Here is a 19,717-nt window from a genome sequence, read left to right as displayed (position 1 = left end):
TATGTATCTTGCATGCATGTAGTATATATGTAGTATGCATGTTGCATGTAGTATATATGTATGTTGCATGAATGTAGCATATATGTGGTATATATGTAGTATGCATGTGGTATATATGTAGTATATCTGTAGTATGCATGTTGCATGCATGTGGTATATATGTAGTATGTTGCATGCATGTAGTATATATGTATGTTGCATGCATGTAGTATATATGTAGTATGTATGTTGCATGTAGTATATATGTTGTATATATGTAGTATGCATGTTGCATGCATGTAGTATATATGTTGTATGCATGTTGCATTCATGTAGTATATATGTTGTATGTATGTATGTTGCATGCATGTAGTATATATGTGATATATATGTAGTATGCATGTTGCATGCATGTGGTATACAGTCATATGTTAAAGTTTGGGCACCCCTATTAATGTTAACCTTTTTTCTTTATAACAATTTTGGTTTTTGCAACAGCTATTTCAGTTTCATATATCTAACAACTGATGGACTCAGTTATATTTCTGGATTCAAATGAGGTTTATTGCACTAACAGAAAATGTGCAATCTGCATTTAAACAAAATTTGACCGGGGCAAAAGTATGGGCACCCTTATCATTTTCTTGATTTGAACACTCCTAACTACTTTTTACTGACTTCCCTAAGCACTAAATTGGTTTTGTAACCTCAGTGAGCTTTGAACTTCATAGCCAGGTGTATCAAATCAAGAGAAAAGGCATTTAAGGTGGCCACTTGCAAGTAGTTCTCCTATTTGATTCTCCTATGAAGAGTGGCATCATGGGCTCCTCATAACAACTCTCAAATGATCTGAAAACAAAGATTATTCAACATAGCTTTTCAGGGGAAGGATACAAAAAGTTGTCTCAGAGATTTAACCTGTCAGTTTCCACTGTGAGGAACATAGTAAGGAAATGGAAGAACACAGGTACAGTTCTTGTTAAGCCCAGAAGTGGCAGGCCAAGAAAAATATCAGAAAGGCAGAGAAGAAGAATGGTGAGAACAGTCAAGGACAATCCACAGACCACCTCCAAAGACCTGCAGCATCATCTTGCTGCAGATGGTGTCACGGTGCATCGGTCAACAATACAGCGCACTTTGCACAAGGAGAAGCTGTATGGGAGAGTGATGCGAAAGAAGCCATTTCTGCAAGCACGCCACAAACAGAGTCGCCTGAAGTATGCAAAAGCACATTTGGACAAGCCAGTTACATTTTGGAAGAAGGTCCTGTGGACTGATGAAACAAAGATTGAGTTGTTTGGTCATACAAAAAGACGTTATGCATGGAGGCTAAAAAACAGCATTCCAAGAAAAACACTTGCTACCCACAGTAAAATTTGGTGGAGGTTCCATCATGCTTTGGGGCTGTGTGGCCAATGCCGGCACTGGGAATCTTGTTAAAGTTGAGGATCGCATGGATTCAACTCAGTATCAGCAGATTCTTGACAATAATGTCCAAGAATCAGTGACGAAGTTGAAGTTACGCAGGGGATGGATATTTCAGCAAGACAATGATCCAAAACACCGCTCCAAATCTACTCAGGCATTCATGCAGAGGAACAATTACAATGTTCTGGAATTGCCATCCCAGTCCCCAGACCTGAATATCATTGATCATCTGTGGGATGATTTTGAAGCGGGCTGTCCATGCTCGGCGACCATCAAACTTAACTGAACTGGAATTGTTTTGTAAACAGGAATGGTCACAAATACCTTCATCCAGGATCCAGGAACTCATTAATAGCTACAGGAAGCGACTAGAGGCTGTTATTTTTGCAAAAGGAGGATCTACGAAATATTAATGTCACTTTTATGTTGAGGTGCCCATACTTTTGCACCGGTCAAATTTTGTTAAAATGCAGATTGCACATTTTCTGTTAGTACAATAAACCTCATTTGAATCCAGAAATATAACTCCATCAGTTATTAGATATATGAAACTGAAATAGCTGTTGCAAAAACCAAAATTGTTATAAATAAAAAAGGTTAACATTAATAGGGGTGCCCAAACTTTAACATATGGCTGTATATGTAGTATGTATGTATGTTGCATGCATGTAGTATATATGTAGTATGCATGTTGCATGTAGTATATATGTAGTATATATGTAGTATATATGTATGTTGCATGCATGTAGTATATATGTGGTATATATGTAGTATGCATGTTGCATGCATGTAGTATATATGTAGTATGCATGTAGTATATATGTAGTATGTATGTTGCATGCATGTAGTATATATGTAGTATGCATGTTGCATGTAGTATATATGTATGTTGCATGCATGTAGTATATATGTGGTATATATGTAGTAGGTATGTTGCATATAGTATATATGTATGTTGCATGCATGTAGTATATACACTCACTGGCCACTTTATTAGGTACACCTGTCCAACTGTGTGTTAAGACTTAATTTCTAATCAGCCAATCACATGGCGGCAACTCAGTGCATTTAGGCATGTAGACATGGTCAAGACAATCTCCTGCAGTTCAAACCGAGCATCAGTATGGGGAAGAAAGGTGATTTGAGTGCCTTTGAACGTGGCATGATTGTTGGTGCCAGAAGGGCTGGTCTGAGAATTTCAGAAACTGCTGATCTACTGGGATTTTCACGCACAACCATCTCTAGGGTTTACAGAGAATGGTCCGAAAAAGAAAAAAAATCCAGTGAGCGGCAGTTCTGTGGCCGGAAATGCCATGTTGATGCCAGAGGTCAGAGGAGAATGGGCAGACTGGTTCGAGCTGATAGAAAGGCAACAGTGACTCAAATTGCCACCCGTTACAACCAAGGTAGGCAGAAGAGCATCTCTGAACGCACAGTGCGTCGAACTTTGAGGCAGATGGGCTACAGCAGCAGAAGACCACACTGGGTACCACTCCTCTCAGCTAAGAACAGGAAACTGAGGCTACAATTTGCACAAGCTCATCGAAATTGGACAGTAGAAGATTGGAAAAACGTTGCCTGGTCTGATGAGTCTCGATTTCTGCTGCGACATTCGGATGGTAGGGTCAGAATTTGGCGTAAACAACATGAAAGCATGGATCCATCCTGCCTTGTATCAACGGTTCAGGCTGGTGGTGGTGGTGTCATGGTGTGGGGAATTTTTTCTGGGCACTCTTTGGGCCCCTTGGTACCAATTGAGTATCGTTGCAACGCCACAGCCTACCTGAGTATTGTTGCTGACCATGTCCATCCCTTTATGACCACAATGTACCCAACATCTGATGGCTACTTTCAGCAGGATAATGCGCCATGTCATAAAGCTCGAATCATCTCAGATTGGTTTCTTGAACATGACAATGAGTTTACTGTACTCAAATGGCCTCCTCAGTCACCAGATCTCAATCCAATAGAGCATCTTTGGGATGTGGTGGAACGGGAGATTCGCATCAGGGATGTGCAGCCGACAAATCTGCGCCAACTGTGTGATGCCATCATGTCAATATGGTCCAAAATCTCTGAGGAATGCTTCCAGCACCTTGTTGAATCTCTGCCACGAAGAATTGAGGCAGTTCTGAAGGCAAAAGGGGGTCCAACCCCTTACTAGCATGGTGTACCTAATAAAGTGGCCAGTGAGTGTATGTAGTATGTATGTTGCATTCATGTGGTATATATGTAGAATGTATGTTGCATGTAGTATATATATGTATGTTGCATGCATGTAGTATATATGTAGTATGTAGTATATATGTGGTATATATGTAGTATGCATGTTGCATGCATGTGGTATATATGTAGTATGTATGTATGTTGCATGCATGTAGTATATATGTAGTATGCATGTTGCATGCATGTAGTATATATGTAGTATGTATGTAGCATGTAGCATGTATGTAGTATGTATGTAGCATGTATTTTTTTTTTTTTACATTCAACAGATTAGCCGGATGATGGGACTACTACTGTCCCATCATTGGCAAATGTGTCAATCACTGTCATGGTAGCAGGCATCGCCCGATGGGACTTGTAGTGCTCAACACTACTGCTGGTCCTTGGTAGTGCTTTCTAGCACAGGTACCTCCTGCTTAGTAACCAGGTTCCAGCACCGTCAGCTGGTCCTCGGTAGTGCCATTGGCTCTTGTTCCTTCTGCTGCCCCTCCGGGTTCCAGCACCGTTAGCTGTTCCTCGGTAGTGCCATTGGCTCATGTTCCTTCTGCTACCCATCCGGGTTCCAGTACCGTCAGCTGGTTCTCGGCAGTTCCTCAGCCTTCTTGTACCTTCTGCTACATTTCCAAGTTCAAGCTTTTGGAAATGGTTTTTGGTTATCACTCTGGATCTTCGTGACGACGACCCTGAAGACCACCCCGAAGAAGACGACGACCACGAAAACGATGACCCTGAAGACAACGACCCGGAAGACCACCCCGAAGAAGACCAAAAAGATGACCCTGAAGAAGATGACCAACAGGACAAAGAACATGAAGACAACCACCAAGATACAGAACAACAAGAGACAGAAGACCAAGAAGCAGAAGAGCAAAAAGCAGAAGAACATTAAGCATAAAACTAAAAATCAGAGCAAAAGATATTATCTAAATTATAAGCAGAAGAAGACTAAGCAGTGTATGGGGGTGAGTCCGTTCCTCCTCGTGGTGCCCCTTGAAAATGCCTGCTGCTGCAGGCCAAACTGAACGCGGACAAATCCGGTTGTAAATCTTTTGTGGCAGGAAGAACGGAAGGTGTAATCTTCAAACGTTTATAGATAACAACTACAGGAATGACTGTCACAAATAAGAATATGATGAAGAAGAAGAATAGGAAGAAGATGAAGAAGTAGAATATGAAGAATATTAGTTGAATAAGAAGAATATGAAGAATGAAAAAAAAAAGAATAGGAAGAAGGTGAAGAAGAAGATGATGAATAAGGTGAAGAAGAAGTTGATGAAAAAGATGCTGCTGCTGCTGAGGATCATGAAGGAGAAAGTGTGGGAGAAGTAAAAAAGAAGGTGAAGAGCATGGAAGTAGTGAAACCTACATATCTGACAAAATATAAAAAAGGTTAACATAGTCAATATCTTTGTAACTCCGAATGTCTTTAAAAAAAATAATTTATTCCTGCTATTCCATTTGATTGGGCTAAACCTCTATGCCTTTAATGTCTCCTCCACCTCCCCCAATACATTCTACATTATTATTAGTTGTTTTTCTTCATGTAGAATTAACCTACAAGGAAAGAAAGGGTTTTTTTTAATTCCGATATTTCTGTCCCATTGACTTGCATTGGCTTCCGGTATCGGAATGGGCGATATCCGATACTTTTTGGGTATCGGTCAGATCCAATCCGATCCGATATTTCATGATATCAGATGGTATCGCTCAACAGTAGTTGTCATCGTTCATCATTTTGGCAATGCGGGGGTCCCTTTCTAGGATCTGCAAGGCATAATCACACATGTGGGCCAATGTTCCAGGTGTCAATGATGCACTGCGAGTGCTGGGTGGAGGAGCACTTTCTGGCAAATCAACATCCCTCCAGTCACGCACAAACCCTGTACCTGACCTTGCCACGCCAACATTTTGTCTTGCCCCCTGTGAAGCATCCTCCTCCCCTAAATAATCATCCCCATCATCCTCCTCCTCCTCTTCTTCCTCCACCTCGTCCAGGAGAGTTCCCTGAGCAGACAATGGCTGACTGTCATCAAGGCTTCCCTCCTCCTCTTCCTCCTCGGCTGCAGACGCCTGCTCCTTAATGTGCATCAAAGTTTGCATGAGCAGACGCATAATTGGGATGCTCATGCTTATGATGGCATCGTCTGCGCTTACCAGCCGTGTGCATTCCTCAAAACACTGAAGGACTTTACAGAAGTCTTTCAGCTTCAACCACTGCACACCATACAACTATATGTCTGCCCTCAAACTGCCTGCCTGCGTATCCTCCCACAAATGCATTACAGTCAGCCTCTGTTCGCACAGCCTCTCAAACATGTGCAGGGTGGAGTTCCACCTTGTTGCAACATCGATAATTAGGCGGTGCTTGGGAAGGTGGAGCAATCGCTGCAGCTTCTGCATACGACTGGAGTGTACGGGCGACCGGCGGATGTGCAAGCACAGTCTTTGCACCTTATGGAGCAGGGCTGTTAACTCCGGATAATTATAGAGGAAGCACTGCACCACCAGGTTCAAGGTGTGAGCCAGGTAAGGTATGTGTCTGAGTTTTGAAAGGCTATGGCTGTCACAAAATTCCAGCCGTTATCACTAACTACCTTGCCTGCCTCAAGATGTAGACTGCCCAGCCATGACAGTTTGTCGCTGCAAGTAGTCGGCCACTACCTCCGCGGGGTGTCTGTTGGCACCCAAACACATCATCTTCAACACAGCCTGCTGATGCTTACCACTAGCTGTTCGTGTGCAACACTGGCAGCTGCGGATGGAGTGCTCGTTCGACTGCGCTCTGTGGACGAGCTTTCGCTTCTGGAGGAGGAGGAGGAGGAGGGTCAAACGCCTACAGCCAACTGTTTCCTATACCGTGGGCTAGGCAGCACTGTCCCACCGCCACTGTCCCCTGTGGACCCTACATCCACCACATAAACCCAGTGCTCAGTGATGGACACGTATCGGCCCTGGCCATGCCTACTGGACCATGCATCTGTTGTGAGGTGCACCTTTGTACTCATTAATTGCTTGAGTACATGGGCAATGCGGTCTTTCACATGCAGGTGGAGGGCTGGGATGGCTTTTCGAGAAAAGAAGTGCCGACTGGGTAGGTCATAGCATGGTACTGCATAGGCCATGAGCTTGTGGAAAGCTTTGCTTTCAACCAACTGGTAGGGCATCATCTCTAACGAGATTAGTTTGGCAATGTGGGCGTTCAAACACTGTGTACGCGGATGAGAGGATGAGTACTTTCTTGTCCTACTGAGAGTCTCTGGTAGAGTGAACTGTACTTGAGAGCTGCATATGGTGGAACTAGCGGTGGAGGTGGTGGACTGAGAGAGGGTTGGTGATGGTACTGGTGTGGGTGGTATTGCTGATGGCCTAGATTCAGTCTTTCGTAGCAATAACATTGTGATTCCCTGACTGCTTTGGCCTTGCGACGACATCTCAACATTTGCGGCTGGTGGTGTGCTAACCGGTGGGCTTACAGGGGGAGAAGCGATGTAGCGTTGCTGACTACCTTCATTCGGAGCAGGTGCACATGTGGTATGTGAGGTTTGGTAGTCCGTCCACGCTTGCAAGTGCATGGTGGTTAAATGTCTAAGCATGCAACTGGTATTCAAATTTCTCAGATTTTTCCCTCGGCTAAAGGTCTTTGCGCACTTCTTACAGATAACCTTTGCCTGATCATTAGGATTTTGTTCAAAAAAGTGCCACACTGCACTCTTCCTACTATGGAAGACATTTTGAGGCTTTGCACGCTGTGCTAATTTGACCGTCTGGCCAAGCTGTCCTGCAACTCTTTGGGTTTTTGTAAACCGTTTTTGGACTGCTACGGGCCTGCCAGATAACAGCTGCTGTGATGTCGATGCCTGTTGCGGATCCTCCTCTTCTCCTGAGCTATTGGCAGCGGCACCCTCTGCCCCCAATGGATGCCACTCTGGGTCAACAACTGGGTCATCCATCACCTCCTCTTCAATTTCATGTGCACCTTCCTCTGTGTCACCGTGTAAGGTGGTATAGGATGCGGGAAGGGGCACTTGAGTTTAATCAGGGTCAGATTCTGGCTCAGTGCACTGCGAGGACAATGTAGTGCTCTGAGTGGATGTACCAGCAGAAAAATCTAGCAGTGGCTGTGCATCAGTGCACTCCATGTCCGATTCATCTTGGACTGGGGAATTCACGACTTGACTTGATAACCCAGGCATGGTATGTGAAAAGAGCTCCATGGAGTAATCTGTAGTGTGGCCTGCCCATCCTTCACTTTTGGTAGGGGTGAAGGACACAAGGAGAGGTGTTGTTCCTGACCAGGAGCCTCCACTGATGACTCAGTGCTTTTATATTTTGAAACTTCAGAAGAGGAGGCGATAGAGCTGGAGGCTGTGTCAGCAATGTAAGCCAAAACTTGTTCCTGAATCTCTGGCTTTAAAAGCGGTTTACCTACTCCCCAAAAAGGGAGCCTTCGAGGCCTTGTGGAGCCAGACGATGACGAAGGCTCAACACATCCTGCCTTAGGTGCTATTGTGCTTTTGCCACTACCAGCAGATGCAACACCACCCCCACCACCATCAGTACCAGCTGGCAACCCCCGCCCACTTCCACGGCCTCTTCCACCATACTTCCTCATTTTTGGAAAAATGTACCCAATATACCACCAACTATATGGTACTGTAAAATAAGGTACAAGGTGTATATAGTATTGTGGAGAATATGAATCTCCCTAGAGATTTTAGGAGGCTGAACTATTATCTCAGGCCCACTATAGATTACACCTCAATTTAACAGGCTGAAATTGGCTGGTGTATGACCATGCACAAGGTGTGTATTTAGTATTGGAGAGAATTGGAAGCTCCCTAGAGATTTTAGGAGGCTGAACTATTATCTCAGGCCCACTATAGATTACACCTGAATTTAACAGGCTGAAATAGGCAGGTGTATGACCATGCACAAGGTGTGTATATAGTATGGGAGAGAATTGGAAGCTCCCTAGAGATTTTAGGAGGCTGAACTATTATCTCAGGCCCACTATAGATTACACCTCAATTTAACAGGCTGAAATTGGCTGGTGTATTACAAAGTACAAGGTGTGTATATGGTATTGGAGAGAATTGGAAGATCCCTAGAGATTTTAGGAGGCTGATCTATTTTCTCATGCCCACTATAAATTACACCTCAATTTAACAGGCGGAAATTGCCTGGTGTATGACTATGCACAAGGTGTGTATATAGTATTGGGGAGAATTGGAAGCTCCCTAGAGATTTTAGGAGGCTGAACTATTATCTCAGGCCCACTATAGATTACACCTCAATTTAACAGGCTGAAATAGTCTGGTGTATGACAAAGCAAGAAAACAGATTTTCAAAAATACTCTGCAGTAAAATATATGACAGTAATCAGCAAGTGCTGGATAACAAATACAGGGTATTTAGTCGATACATTTTTTTGCAAAAAAATGTATACCAAGCTGCTTCACCGCGTCAAGGTAACCCTTATTGAAGCAGTCCCTATCTAATGTATTTAAAACCTGAACATCTGAACAGTGTCTAAAATGAACAGGATTCGGACAGGCGCTTCTTAGTATGGGCTTGTGGTGCAAGACAGCTCTTTTGTGCATGCCACACAAGAGAGGGGAGGGGTCTCTCAAACCATGCTAGGCAAGGAAAAAAATGGATTAAAAACACATGTGACATGCACAAATATGAACCAGTCGGTAAGACAACGTTCACACTACCCACTAACTGAGACACGACAAGAAAACAGTTTTGCAAAAATACTCTGCAGAAAAATATATGACAGTAATCAGCAAGTGCTGGATAACAAATACAGGGTATTTAGTAGATACTTTTTTTGCAAAAAAATGTATACCAAGCTGCTTCACCACGTCAAGGTAACCCGTATTGAAGCAGTCCCTATCAAATGTATTTAAAACCTGAACATCTGAACAGTGTCTAAAATGAACAGGATTCGGACAGGCGCTTCTTAGTATGGGCTTATGGTGCAAGACAGCTCTTTTGTGCATGCCACACAAGAGAGGGGTGGGGGTGGGGTCTCTCAAGCCTTGCTAGGCAAGGAAAAAACAGATTAAAAACACATGTGACATGCACAAATATGAACAAGTCAGTAAGACAACATTCACACCACCCACTAGCTGAGACACAACAAGAAAACAGATTTGCAAAAATACTCTGCAGTAAAATATATGACAGTAATCAGCAAGTGCTGGATAACAAATACAGGATATTTAGTTGATACTTTTTTTGCAAAAAAATGTATACCAAGCTGCTTCACCGCGTCAAGGTAACCCGTATTGAAGCAGTCCCTATCTAATGTATTTAAAACCTTAACATCTGAACAGTGTCTAAAATGAACAGGATTCGCACAGGCGCTTCTTAGTATGGGCTTGTGGTGCAAGACAGCTCTTTTGTGCATGCTACACAAGAGAGGGGTGGGGTCTCTCAAACCATGCTAGGCAAGGAAAAAACGGATTAAAAACACATGTGACATGCACAAATATGAACAAGTCAGTAAGACAACGGTCACACCACTAACTGAGACACAACAAGAAAACAGATTTGCAAAAATACTCTGCAGTAAAATATATGACAGAAATCAGCAAGTGCTGGATAACAAATACAGGGCATTTACTCAATACTTTTTTTGCAAAAAATGTATACCAAGCTGCTTCACCGCGTCAAGGTAACCCGTATTGAAGCAGTCCCTGTCTAATGTATTTAAAACCTGAACATCTGAACAGTGTCTAAAATGAACAAGATTCGGACAGGCGCTTCTTAGTATGGGCTTGTGGTGCAAGACAGCTCTTTTGCGCATGCCACACAAGAGATGGGTGGGGTCTCTCAAACCATGCTAGGCAAGGAAAAAACGGATTAAAAACACATGTGACATGCACAAATATGAACAAGTCGGTAAGACAACGTTCACACCACCCACTAACTGAGACACAACAAGAAAACAGATTTGCAAAAATACTCTGCAGTATAATATATGACAGTAATCAGCAAGTGCTGGATAACTTAGTCGATACGTTTTTTTGCAAAAAAATGTATACCAAGCTGTTTCACCGTGTCAAGGTAACCCATATTGAAGCAGTCCCTATCTAATGTATTTAAAATCTGAACATCTGAACAGTGTCTAAAATGAACAGGATTTGCACAGGCGCTTCTTAGTATGAGCTTGTGGTGCAAGACAGCTCTTTTGTGCATGCCACATAAGAGAGGGGTGGGGTCTCTCAAACCATGCTAGGCAAGGAAAAAACGGATTAAAACGGATATTTTACTGCAGAGTATTTTTGCAAATCTGTTTTCTTGTTGTGTCTCAGCTAGTGGGTGATGTGAACGTTGTCTTACCGACTTGTTCATATTTGTGCATGTCACATGTGTTTTTAATCTGTTTTTTCCTTGCCTAGCATGGTTTGAGAGTCCCCACCCCTCTCTTGTGTGGCATGCACAAAAGAGCGGTCTTGCACCACAAGCCCATACTAAGAAGCGCCTGTCCGAATCCTGTTCATTTTAGACACTGTTCAGATGTTCAGGTTTTAAATACATTAGACAGGGACTGCTTCAATACGGGTTACCTTGACGCGGTGAAGCAGCTTGGTATACATTTTTTTGCAAAAAAAGTATCGACTAAATACCCTGTATTTGTTATCCAGCACTTGCTGATTACTGTCATATACAGTGGGGAAAAAATGTATTTAGTCAGTCAGCAATAGTGCAAGTTCCACCACTTAAAAAGATGAGAGGCGTCTGTAATTTACATCATAGGTAGACCTCAACTATGGGAGACAAACTGAGAAAAAAAAATCCAGAAAATCACATTGTCTGTTTTTTTTTCATTTTATTTGCATATTATGGTGGAAAATAAGTATTTGGTCAGAAACAAAATTTCATCTCAATACTTTGTGATATATCCTTTGTTGGCAATGACAGAGGTCAAACGTTTTCTGTAAGTCTTCACAAGGTTGCCACACACTGTTGTTGGTATGTTGGCCCATTCCTCCATGCAGATCTCCTCTAGAGCAGTGATGTTTTTGGCTTTTCGCTTGGCAACACGGACTTTCAACTCCCTCCAAAGGTTTTCTATAGGGTTGAGATCTGGAGACTGGCTAGGCCACTCCAGGACCTTGAAATGCTTCTTATGAAGCCACTCCTTCGTTGCCCTGGCGGTGTGCTTTGGATCATTGTCATGTTGAAAGACCCAGCCACGTTTCATCATCAATGCCCTTGCTGATGGAAGGAGGTTTGCACTCAAAATCTCACGATACATGGCCCCATTCATTCTTTCATGTACCCGGATCAGTCATCCTGGCCCCTTTGCAGAGAAACAGCCCCAAAGCATGATGTTTCCACCACCATGCTTTACAGTAGGTATGGTGTTTGATGGATGCAACTCAGTATTCTTTTTCCTCCAAACACGACAAGTTGTGTTTCTACCAAACAGTTCCAGTTTGGTTTCATCAGACCATAGGACATTCTCCCAAAACTCCTCTGGATCATCCAAATGCTCTCTAGCAAACTTCAGACGGGCCCGGACATGTACAGGCTTAAGCAGTGGGACACGTCTGGCACTGCAGGATCTGAGCCCATGGTGGCGTAGTGTGTTACTTAGGGTAGGCCTTGTTACATTGGTCCCAGCTCTCTGCATTTCATTCACTAGGTCCCCCCCGCGTGGTTCTGGGATTTTTGCTCACCGTTCTTGTGATCATTCTGACCCCACGGGGTGGGATTTTGCGTGGAGCACCAGATCGAGGGAGATTATCAGTGGTCTTGTATGTCTTCCATTTTCTAATTATTGCTCCCACAGTTGATTTCTTCACTCCAAGCTGGTTGGCTATTGCAGATTCAGTCTTCCCAGCCTGGTGCAGGGCTACAATTTTGTTTCTGGTGTCCTTTGACAGCTCTTTGGTCTTCACCATAGTGGAGTTTGGAGTCAGACTGTTTGAGGGTGTGCACAGGTGTCTTTTTATACTGATAACAAGTTTAAACAGGTGCCATTACTACAGGTAATGAGTGGAGGAAAGAGGAGACTCTTAAAGAAGAAGTTACAGGTCTGTGAGAGCCAGAAATCTTGATTGCTTGTTTCTGACCAAATACTTATTTTCCACCATAATATGCAAATAAAATGAAAAAAAAAAACAGACAATGTGATTTTCTGGATTTTTTTTTCTCAGTTTGTCTCCCATAGTTGAGGTCTACCTATGATGTAAATTACAGACGCCTCTCATCTTTTTAAGTGGTGGAACTTGCACTATTGCTGACTGACTAAATACTTTTTTTCCCCACTGTATTTTACTGCAGAGTATTTTTGCAAATCTGTTTTCTTGTGGTGTATGTCAAAGTGCAAGGTGTATATAGTATTGGGTAGAATTGGAAGCTCCCTAGCGATTTTAGGAGGCTGACAATGATGCTCTCAGTCCAAGTATGGCAGCAGGCAGCCTAATAAGCAGGACTGCTACACACAAAAGTGTGAAAAAATGAACGTTTGGTAACTGTGCAGAAAAGAGGAAGAAAAGTATTTTTGCTTTTGAAAAAGCAGCTTGCACAGCAGTGTCCAAACAGCAATACAGCTATCATGGAGCCTTATAAGGCAGCCTAATAACCAACAGAGCTGATGCACAAAAAATATAGCCTCCCTTGTCACTGCATACAAACTGTTATGTTGTCCACTGGAAATCGCTAACAGCAGAAGCAGGTTTTTTTTTCTTCTTCCCTGCCTAACGCTCTCCCTTATTCAGAACCAGCAGCAGCAGCAGCTCTTCCTATGCTAATATCGGCAGAAGTAAGATGGCGGTCGGCGTGCACGCCCTTTTATAGCCCCTGTGACGCCACACAAAGCAAGCCAATCACTTGCATGCCCTTCTCAAAGATGGTGGTGACCGCTGCCCATGTCATCGCGCTGCCCACAGTGTGCGTCCTCCATCATTGGCTGAAAAAGGGCGCTGGAAGCATCATTTGAAATGCATCTTTGCCGCTCTGGTCGCCGACCTCGTGGCCGACCTCACGCTATGGTCAGGTTTCGTTTCATGAAACCCGACTTTAGCGAAAGACAGCGACTTATGAAATTGACCGACCAGTTTCTCTCAACTCTACTCTCTGCCATCCTTGAGTGGGGTATCACTACTTTACCACTAAGACATTGATCACATATAGAGTATTTGGTTAGTATTTTACATCAGTATTTGTAAGCCAAAACCAGGAGTAGGTGATAAATACAGAAGTGGTGACGTGTTTCTATTATACTTTTCCTCTGATTGTTCCATTCCTGGTTTTGGCTTACAAATACTGATGTAAAATACTGACCATATACTGACTGTGTGAACATGGCCTAACTGTCACTGTTTCAGCATGTGTTCAGTAAAGACTTTGTACAACCTTTAAGAATATCAATAAGATTGCTAAAAACCAGTATGTCAAAAACACATGTTTCACATACAGTATGGTATCCAAACAGTCTATACAGCTCAAATAGAGCTTCAACCAGCATGGCTTTTTTTCAATGCATAGCACCCTTAAAGTCAAAATATGTAAAGAGTGATGACAGATGAAATGCAACATACTTATGAAATACATTCAATGTCATAAGTTAACAGGATTTTTTACTTCTCTAATTTTCTTGACTGCAAATAAAGTATATTTGTATGACATGTGTGCAGGGAGTGGATGGAACGGACTCAAGAACTGAGCCCATTCCATACACTTGCCCACATTTGCAACCTTCATCAATAGTTTTGATCAAGGCACTATAATATAACTATGTATATGATGCTGAAGTCAGTAGTATATGCAGAATTTAAACAGATAGAATTAGAATCCCCATTGTCACCAAATTGCCCCTCTTGCATAATAAGATAATACTGACAGGACAATATTAAAATAAGTATTGCTTGTATTGTACTATTGATGAAGCAACCTCAAGTTTCAATTTCCTAGTGGGACTGAAAAAAGCTAAATTAAGATGAAAAACAACAAAATAAAACATATAGTACTGAGAAAAACTTTTAAACAGGTGTGAAAAATGCTGTGAAGTAATGCGATCAAAAACAGAAGTTTATTAGTTTATTTTTATTATCAATTAACCAAAAGCCAAATGAATGAATAGAAGATGAATCTAAATTAAATTATTATTGATGCAATTACCCTTTGCCTACAGAAAAAAACATCAAAGCATCAATTCCTCTAGGTACAGCTGTATGCAGTTTTTGAAAGGGAAGTTGTCCTAAACATCTTGGAAAACTAACCACAAATCTGTGGATATAGAATTGTGCAAATCCTTTTAGCTCATTATGTAATTCCAGAGACAATCAATGATATTGAGATCAAGGTCCATATCATCATTTCCAAAACTCCTTACTTTTCTTTACTCTGAAGATAGTTGTTAATTACCGTTTATACTCGTGTATAAGCCGACCCCCCTAATTTTGCCACAAAAAAACTGGGAAAACTTATTGACTCGCATATAAGCCTAGGGTGGAAAATGCAGCAGCTACCGGTAAATTTCAAAAATAAAAATAGATACCAATAAAAGCAAAATTAATTGAGTCATCAATAGGTTAAATGTTTTTGAATATCCATATTGAATCAAGAGCCCCATATAATGCTCCATACAGTTCATGATGGGCCCCATAAGATGCTCCATACAAAATACACCCCAAATAATGCTGCACAAAGGTTAATAATGGCCCCATAAGATGCTCCATAGAATAATATGCCCCATATAATGCTCCATAAAGGTTATGGCCCCATAAGATGCTCCATAGATTATGCCACCATAAGATGCTCCATAGATTATGGCCCCATAAGATGCTCCATAGATTATGCCCCCATAAAATGCTCCATAGATTATGCCCCAATAAGATGCTCCATAGATTATGCCCCCATAAAATGCTCCATAGATTATGCCCTCATATGCTGCTCCATAGAATATGCCCCCATACACTGCTCTATAGATTATGCCCTTATATGCTGCCCCATAGAATATACCCCATATGCTGCTCCATAAAATATGCCCCCATATTCTGCTCCATAGAATATGCCCCCATATGATGCTCCATAGGATATACCCCCATATGCTGCCCCATAGGATATGCCCCATATGCTGTTCCATAGAATATGCCCCATATGCTGCTCCATAGACTATGCCCCCATATGCTGCCCCATAGAATATGCACCCATATGCTGCTCCATAGAATGTGCCCACATATGCTGCCCCCATATGCTGCTCCATAGACTATGCCCCCATATGCTGCTGCAAAAAAATGCCATACTCACCTCTCCTGCTCATGACCCGGCACCTGAGATATTCACCTGTCCGGAGTCCATCGCTGCTCACCGCTGTCTGCCGCTTCCTGTGTCAGTGACTGTTCAGCCCGCAGAGGGTGCAGAACGCACTAACCACGTCACCGTGCCCCATGCTGCCTAAACATCACAGACAGAGGACGCAGCAGACAGCAGTGAGCAACGATGGACCCCGGACAGGTGAATATCGCTATACTTACCCCCTCCTGGCATGGTCTCTACAGCCCTGCTTCTCCACGGTCTCCCTTCCTGCCTTCAGCGGTCACGTGGTGCCACTCATTAATGAGCGGTACCACGTGACCGCTGAAGGCAGGAAGGGAGACCGTGGAGAAGCGGGGGGCTGCAGAGACCGCGCCAGGGGGGTAAGTATGATCTCTGACACCCCCCGCTCCCCCTCCCCCACCGACCCCCTGGTATATGACTCGTGTATAAGCCGAGAGGGGGACTTTCAGCCCAAAAAAATGGGCTGAAAATCTCGGCTTATACGCGAGTAAATACGGTATATTGGCTATATGTTTGGGGTTGTTGTCCTGCTATAGAATAAATTTGGAGCCATTCAGATACCTCACTGATAGTATTGCATAATGGATTTAGCTGCATTGAGGGCACAAAGAAGTAGGCAGCACCAAGGACCCGAAATACAGAGGTTTGCAGTATTTTTTTATGACTGCCTATAACTTTTGCACAGTACTGTAAATTTAAATCATCTCCCTTTCACCATTTGTCAAATATAAAACATAATATATAATTTGTACGGCACATAATCATGCTGACTCACACAATAAAATATGTTTTCTGCATAATAAAACTCACAATGCCATTTCCTCACAACATACGGTACATATTTTTGCTATTCTTAAAAATTCTTCTAACTCAAAAATAACGTTTTTTGAAAAGCAGAGAAGAAAGCCAAAATCAAACAAATTGCTACAGTATCAGGGGGTTATTCAGCAGTAGATAGCAAATACAAATGAAAAGTATAATCTTCAATATACAATGCATGTAAAATATGTTCTTAAGTAAGAAGTAATCTTTTTTTCCCATTGATACTAAATAATATTGAGTCACAAGCCAAATTAACAAACGAATATATTTATGCAATAAACTTTAGCATAAATATACTTTAAAATATACTTGGAAATAGACTTGGAGCTGAAAGCCATCCTTGAATTCTAAAGAATGTATTCAATAAAAACCTAATATGTATTTGCAAAACCTTGTTGCAAAATAGCTCAAAACTAGAGTTGAGCGAAACGGGTCGGTCAAAATCATAAGTCGCCGACTTTCGCTGAAGTCGGGTTTCATGAAAAGAAACCCGACCATAGTGTCAGGTCGGCCAGGGGTCGGCGACCAGCGCGCCAAAGTCGCGTTTCAAATGATGCTTCCAGCGCCCTTTTTCAGCCAATGGTGGAGGACGCACACTGTGGGCAACGCGATGACATGGGCATCGATCACCACCATCTTTGAGAAGGGCATGCAAGTGATTGGCTTGCTTTGTGTGGCGTCACAGGGGCTATAAAAGGGCGTGCACGCCGACCGCCATCTTGCTTCTGCCGATATTAGCATTAGGGAGAGGTTGCTGCTGCTGATTCAGATTAATGGAGAGCGTTAGGCAGGGAAGAAGAACAAAAAAACTGCTTCTGCTGGTGGTGATTTCCACTGTACAACACAACAGTTTGTGTGCAGTGACAGGGGAGGCTCTATTTTTTGTGCATTAGCTCTGTTGGTGCAAACTGCTGTGCAAACTGCTTTTTTAGAAGCAAAAATACTTTTCTTCTTCTTTTCTGCACAGTTATCAAGCGTCCATTTTTCCACACTTTTGTGTGCAGCAGTCCTGCTTATTAGGCTGCCTGCTGCCATACTTGGACTGAGAGCATCAATGTCAGCCTCCTAAAATCTCTAGGGAGATTCAAATTCTCCCCGATACTATATGCACCTTGTACTTTGTCATACACCAGCCAATTTCAGCCTGTTAAATTGAGGTGTAATCTATAGTGGGCCTGAGATAATAGTTCAGCCTCCTAAAATCTCTAGGGAGCTTCCAATACTCCCCAATACTATATACACACCTTGTGTCTGGTCATACACCTGTCTATTTCAGCCTGTTAAATTGAGGTGTAATCTATAGAGGGCCTGAGATAATAGTTCGTGAAAAATGAGAATGAATGAACTCATGGAGATCAACATTCAACACTGCGGAGACACCGTCACATGTTTCTGAACGCAGTGATTCTAGATCAATGCCCCCATCCCTTATGGGAAATATGTAAAACATGCAAAACACAAGCCGCGGAAACACCATCGCATATTTCTCATCGCAAGCAATGACTAGCCAGGTCTTTCCCCGGGAAGGAACAACCACGGGAAGGGCAGTCTCCAATGAAGGAAACCACCTATGCCAAAACATGGTATCCATCCACAGACAGCTGTTTCGGGGTATTGCCTCTCATCAGTGTAGAGTTGGAAACTGGCCAGTAGGAGCAATGCCTAGTAGAAGACTGAAAAATGAGGATGAATGAACTCATGGAGATCAACATCCAACACTGCGGAGACACCATCACATGTTTCTCAACGCAGTGATTCTAGAGCAATGCCCCCATCCCTTATGGGAAATATGTAAAATATGCAAAACACAAGCCGCGGAGACACCATCACATGTTTCTCAACGCAAGCAATGACTAGCCAGGTCTTTCCCCGGGAACGAACAACCACGGCAAGGGCAGTCTCCAATGAAGGAAACCACCTATGCCAAAACATGGTATCCATCCACAGACAGCTGTTTCGGGGTATTGCCCCTCATCAGTGTTGAGTAGGAAACTGGCCAGTAGGAGCAATGCCTAGTAGAAGACTGTGAAAAAAGAGGATGAATGAACTCATGGAGATCAACATTCAACACTGCGGAGACACCATCACATGTTTCTCAATGCAGTGATTCTAGAGCAATGCCCCCATCCCTTATGGGAAATATGTAAAACATGCAAAGCACAAGCCACGGAGACACCATCACATGTTTCTCAACGCAAGCAATGACTAGCCAGGTCTTTCCCCAGGAAGGAACAACCAGGGGAAGGGCAGTCTCCAATGAAGGAAACTACCTATGCCAAAACATGGTATCAATCCACAGACAGCTGCTTCAGGGTATTGCCCCTCATCAGTGTGGAGTAGGAAACTGGCCAGTAGGAGCAATGCCTAGTAGCACTTTACTCTGGAGAATGATATATGGGGCCCACCATACACTGGAGCATTCCAAAGGTGGACATCAGACACTGGAGCAGCATATACAGGGCCCATTATACACTGGAGCATTAGAAATGGGGCCAATTGTATATGGAGCAATATTTGGGCCCATAAGACAGTGGAGCTTCATCCATGCGGACCAACATATACTGTAGCATTATGTGGAGCTCATCATATACTGTATCGAACATTATATGGGACCAATGATTCTGTATGGAGAAAGATATGGGCCTCATTACTCTGTATAGCGCACTATGCGGTGGCCATAATACTGTATGGAGTAATATACTGTCCGATTTTGGAGCTATTAGAGAATTTAAAATGGATATCAGTCATGTGATGTAAGAAGTGAAGTATTTTTCATTGCACTATACCGCTATTTCTCTGCCATATCAGAGGATCATGAATTATGGCATGTGTTAAAGGAGCCCATTGACACTCTTTGGCCCTGGGCCCACGAAAATCTGGAGCCAGCCCTACCCCCCACAACTTTAGCCAAATAACCCCCAGTTTTCAATGCCTAACTATTATTATAAAGTAAATTAAGGTT

The sequence above is a fragment of the Dendrobates tinctorius genome, unplaced genomic scaffold (assembly GCF_039654945.1).
Source record: "Dendrobates tinctorius isolate UK_male_01 unplaced genomic scaffold, ASM3965494v1 ptg000043l, whole genome shotgun sequence".
Classification (NCBI taxonomy): Eukaryota; Metazoa; Chordata; class Amphibia; order Anura; family Dendrobatidae; genus Dendrobates; species Dendrobates tinctorius.
The sequence above is the reverse complement of the archived record's forward strand: the minus strand, read 5'-3'. Positions refer to the sequence as shown.